The following is a 6,000-nucleotide window of genomic DNA, read 5'->3' on the forward strand; positions in this document are numbered from 1 at the left end:
GACGCGCCCCAAATCCCTCTCCCCCTCCCTATTTCTCTCTGCCCGCGCTCACCCGCCGTTCCCCGTGCAGCCGCGAAGGTCCGCCACCGTCGCCCCGGGCCACCGTCGAGCCATTGCCGCCGCCGAGTAGTCCTCGGAGCCCGCCTTGAGGTAAGGAACCTCTCCCGACCCCTATCGACCCGTGTATTGCCTTCTGTTGCGCTTAATTCCTCGCCGGAGTTGTTTTATGCCGCCGCCGAGCCGCTCCGCCGTGAACCGCCCCCCTCCGGTGCCCCTGCCCCGACCCAGACCCCACCAGATGATCCCCCGTGCCCTCCCCAACCTTCCCGGCCACTCAGGTCGCCCCAGAGGCCCGCCAAACGCCCGCGCCCCTCGTCTCCGGCGAGTCCTCCGCCGCGGGGACGAGCGCCGCCGCCCCAGCTAGCCGTAGGAGAAGCCCAGGCCGGCCACCTGATCCCCACCGTCCGTCCCAGATCGGGCGGCCCCGTTTTAATTAGGCCAAGCCCAATCCTGGCCGTCCGCCGGAGATCCAGCGGCCCAGGCCCGCTTCCCCCTCACCCCGTCTCCCTGCCGTTTGGGCCCCGCCTGTCAGCCCGCCCGCGCGCTCGCTCTGCCCGCCGGCCCCGCCTGTCAGCCCGCCCGCGCGCTCGCGCTGCCCGCCGGCCCCGCCTGTCAGCCTGCCCTCGCCCCGCGCTGCCCGCCCGGTCCCGCATGTCAGCCGCCTAGCCCGCCGCGCGCTCGCGCGCCCGCCCGCAGGATCTAATCCTGACCGTTCGCTTTAGATCTGACGGCCGTAGCAGCCCGATACCCCTTCGCCCGCGCGTTTTCTTAAAGAGACCCCCAGTTTTCTGGAATTTGAACCCGCCGTCCCTGGTTTCTCTCAGTTAGGTCCCTGGACCTTTTATTTAATTCAAAATAGGTATTTAGGGTATATTTTTAATCCCCAAACTTGTAAAATTCATAACTTTGTCATATGAACTCCAAATTAGGTGCTTCAAATTGCAAAATGCTCATTATGTTTTTGTCTATCTATTTAAACCATGTTTCCCTGCTGTTTCCATGTACCAATTAATGGTTAATCATTAGAATAGGATTAAGGTAATTGGAACCCTATTTGAGATAATTAGAAATTGGTAGACTTTAATAAAAGTTGGAGTACTTAAGTTTATGGACTTAAACACCTAAGTTTAGGAACTTAAAACCATGTAATGATTTAACCCCACCACTGACTTAAACCTGATTAGTGGATAATGAATCACTTTGTATAGTCCTCTACCCCAGACCTAGGGAACACCAGAGTGCCTATCCCTTTTCAACTATGAACTTGTGATCTCTCTCTGCTGCATATGTTTGGTATGTTGCTTTTTGTTTGTTATTTTCCCAAGTGCATAGTGTGAATGATTACTTTACGTAGACAACGAGCAGTCTGTGTTTCCCGAGGAGGTTGCAGAGGAAGTCCCTGATCAGCAGTTTGGTGAAGGCAAGTGTCCTCTGTCCCATTATGTCCTATTCATTTATAACTTACTACCCCGCATTACTTACTTGAAACCTAAGGATTGACTAGCTTTACACTTTACTTTGTCCTTGATGACCTATTGGGTTGTTATGGTTAGCACTCTGCTTTTGCCTTAACTTAATCAATGAACATGATGTGACTATTTATGATACTATTATCCTGATGATGTTGATGATCTTGTGATACTCTAGGGGGCTCAGGCTGTTTCCTGAGTACCTCTCCGTAAGGACTGGTTCGTTGAGAGACCACCCGGGATAACAGTGCAACCATGAGGGTGAAATGGGATGCCCTTAGCTGATTAATTGGATGAACTAGAGGTGTAGTTGCTTAGCCGTCGTGCCGTCAATGGGGTCCAGGCACAGTGCTTGCTCTGCCAAGGCTGAGTGCCGAGGTTCTTTCGTTTTGCTCTTTGTTAGTCACTCTCCTGCGGGGAGGGGTACTGTGTTTATCAAACTGGAGAAACCTAACGGGCAGCTATGATCTCTAGGGAATCTTTGTAAAAGCTACGTAGTGATGCCCTGCCGGACCACCTATGTAGTGGTCAATGGGGATTAGCTCTCCCCGGGTAGAAAGGGAATCATGACTCATGGGTAAAGTGTGCAACCTCTGCAGAGGGTAGTGAAACTGGTATATCAGCCGTGCTCACGGTTAAGAGCAGCCTTGGGATCCTCTTTGATTAGAGATACAAATGGTTCGAGATACAAGGATTATGTTATAGTTTTGGTTCAGCTATGATGATGTTGTTCCTCGATGAGGAAATGGTTTACGGGTTGGTTAATGCTAAAATCTGGCTTCTACTAATGATAAATACTTGACCAACTAAAAGCAACTGCTGGAGCCTAACCCCACATAAAGCTAGTCCACTTCAGCCAAACGGGACATTTGCTGAGTACGTTGATGTGTACTCATCCTTGCTTTACCACCAAACACTAGGTTGTCCGCATTGTAATCACTGCTCCGGAGAAGGCAAAGCCGTGGAAGGAGACTTCCAGGAGTTCCAAGACTACGACGAATTCTAGGTGTGGGTTGGCGGCAACCCCCAGTCAGCTGCCTGTGAAGGCCTTGTCTTTACTGCGTTTCGCTAGTACTTTGATTTACTTGTTAAGACAATGACTATGTAGATGTCTATGACTCTATGATGTAATAAGTACTCTTTTATGTTATTATTCGAGCATTGTGTGATGATGTTCATTTATGTAATCGCTGTGTACGTGAGTTCTGATCCTGGCACGTACATAGTTCGCATTCGGTTTGCCTTCCAAAACCGGGTGTGACAGACTAGCTAGGTACTCATCTAGTCTAAAGGATTATACTAAAATTTGAAAAGCTAAAACTTGTTTTTAGACTCCGCTAGTGATTTTGGCAAACCAAACCTCACAGCCAAACAACTGCATAGTCTAGAGGTAGAGGAGTAGACTCCTCACACCGGGTAAGTCTAACTGAGTATTAGTATACTCAGCCTTGCTTGTGGCACAATTTTACAAGTACTCTGGAGGATATGGTTGCTAGAGTGACTTGGCCGTCCACCCTGCCATCGGGTTGGACAGTCGAGTGGGACCCTACCTCAGCAGGAGAGGAGCATGAGGAGTGATGGGCCAGGCTTCCCCATCCTCCCTTATTTCATCGTTAGTTAATTTCCTCTGCATCGAGAAACAATGGTTACTACTTTTGAAAGTCCGATGATGATGTAATAACCTTAAATACTTCTTTAAATTATGGTTTTATGCTTTATTGTATTTTATCTGTGCCTCACCTTCGAGTGAGTATGTGATACTTGATCCTGTTAGTGGCCTTATCGGACTAGATCCGAGGGACAGACGATTTATGCGGTACTTGATCCTATTTAAGTGTGGTCTGGCCTGTAATGTGGGACTTCGGCACTTAAGTTGGAATAAGTTGGGTGGTTCCGCCACAGCACACTTTAACCACAAGTCGTGATTCTCGTTCTGCCCAGGGTTCTAGCCTCCCCATTGATCACTACCAAGGTGACCTAGCAGGGTCTCCTACGTAGCCTTTACAAAGATTCCCCAGAGGTCATAGCCACCCATTAGGTTTCTCCAGTTTGATAAACACAGTACCTCTCCCCAGAGGAAGGGTGACTAACAAAACCAAATCAAGAACCTCTGCAACCAACCTCGGCAGAGCAAGTACTGTGCCCGGACCCCATTGATGGCCCTACGGTGAAGCCAACTACTCCTCTGGTTCCTCTAATTAATTAGCTAAGGGCGTCCCATTCCACCCTCATGGTTGCAATGTTATCCTGGGTTGTCACTCCCCAAACAGGTCCTTACAAAGAGGTACTCAGGAAAGAGCCTGAGTCCCCTAAAGTATCACAAGAACATCATCGGGATAACATCATCGTATCATAATATTCACATCATGTTCATTGATTAAAGTAAAGCGATAGCATAAAACTAACCATGATATCCCAAAAGGTAAACAAGGATAAGTAAATACGGACTAGTCAATCCTTAGGTTTCAATAATGTAATGCGGGATAGTGAATTATAAAGTAAATAGGACATAATAGGCCTGAGGGCACTTGCCTTCACCAGGTTGTTGCTCTGGAAGATCTTCGGCAACACACTCAGGAACCACGGGCTGCTCGTTGTCTAAATAAAGTGATCATGCATTCAATACATTTGGAAACAACAAATGAACAGCACACCAAACATGTACAATCAAGTATATACTAGTTTGACAAGACATTATGAACATAAAAGGTAGACCTAAATGTTAGGGTTTAATATAATTAAAGATCAGTGATTCCTTAGATATTATGGACTATTTAGTTTAGTGCCACTAATTTTAGTGAGACACAAAATTATAAGAGAGGTCAATTCTTGCATAACATTTTACTAATCTCACAAAATTAAACATCTAAGTACCATTAGCATTTCCTTTTATTTATTTTATTAAACAAATACATTATTACTTAAACTTAACCTTTAGTTTAGGCATAAAATTAAAGTGCTCAAACTATGGATGATTATACTTTATTTGGGCAGAGAATATTTCTATGAGCATTTTGCAATTTGAACCACTAAATCTAGAGTTCATATGAAAAATATGAAATAAACAAGTTTTGAAGTTTGAAATATGAAATTAAGCCGAATTCTGTGATTATTTAAAAGGTCAGGGGTCTACGCGCTAAAACTCCGGACGACAGGTTGATTTTCTAAAACTTGGGGGTCTCTTAAGTAAAAGTACACGCGAAGGGGTATCAGGCGATCTCAACCATCAGATCATAGATCAACGGCCAGGATCAGATCCGCGGACGCGCTCGCGCAGCGAGCGAGCGACCAGAGGAGAAGGCGGGCTGACCAACCAGGCCCAGCACCAAGGGCGCAGGCACCGACTAGCGGGCCCAAGGACAAGGCGCGCGGGCGCGAATCGTTATCTGGTGATCTGGACCATGCGATCAGGATCGAACGGTGGAGATCAACGCCGGGAAGGTTTAACGCCTGCGGGCGGCGCCGCTCCTGCCCCTCGGCGGTGAGGTTGCCGGAGACGAGAGGAACGGGCATGGCAGGGCTCTAGAGGCTTGGGGAAGGGCTCAGGCGCGATCAGGGCGACCTGGCAAACTGAGTCTCTAGCACAATACCGGCGTGGGGGCACTAGAGAGCATGGAACACGGCAAGGCGGTCTAACGACGGTGTGGATCAACTCCGGCGAGGAATTGCGTGGGCACTAGGGCAGTAAAGGATGAATTAAGTGCATAGGGAGGTTGCTAACCTTGAGTGCGAACTCAGGAGTGCCTGGAGATGGCGGGGATACGGTGAAGCCTTGGGTCGACGACGGCGGACTCCGGCTGCACAGGAAAACACTCAACAGATGTCGTGGAACGGGCGACGAGCTTTGGTGAACAGCGGTGGAGTTGCCTGGTTGCTCGCGCAGGGCGGGAGAGGGGGCGAGAGAGCTCAGATGAGAGCGCAAATTAGCAGGGGGAAGTGGGCAAGCGGGGTGCGGGCTCTAAAGGGACGAGGGCATGAGGAGGTGGCCGGAGAACGCGTGGATGTGGGTGCGTCCACGGCGGGGGCGTGGGCGAGAGGTTAGGGACGGGGGACCTGACAGGTTGGTACCATGGAGCAGCGAGAGGGGATCCGTGAACGGGCGGTCAACACTAACGGAAAGGGTCCACTAGCGACTGGAGAGAATGGGCGTGAGCGCGAGGGAATCGACACCGATAGATCGGCCCCACTGGCAGCGAGCGGGAGAGAGAGAAGGGGAGAAGAACGTGGGCGCGGGCGGTCGCAGACAGGTGGGGTCCACCTGTCAGGCGACGCGGGCGCGCGCGCGGCCTTGCTGGTCCGACTGGGCCGACTGGGCTGAAAAGGCTTTTTCTTTTTCCAGGGAATTTCTAATTGCTTTTCTTTTTATTTTCTCTATGGTTTTCATTTCAAATTCAAACCAAGTTTCAAATTCAAACTAATTCAAACATGTGCAACAATTCAAAGAATATTTAAGCTCAGCATGATGCATCAT

The sequence above is a fragment of the Zea mays genome, chromosome 1 (assembly GCF_902167145.1).
Source record: "Zea mays cultivar B73 chromosome 1, Zm-B73-REFERENCE-NAM-5.0, whole genome shotgun sequence".
Taxonomy (NCBI): Eukaryota; Viridiplantae; Streptophyta; class Magnoliopsida; order Poales; family Poaceae; genus Zea; species Zea mays.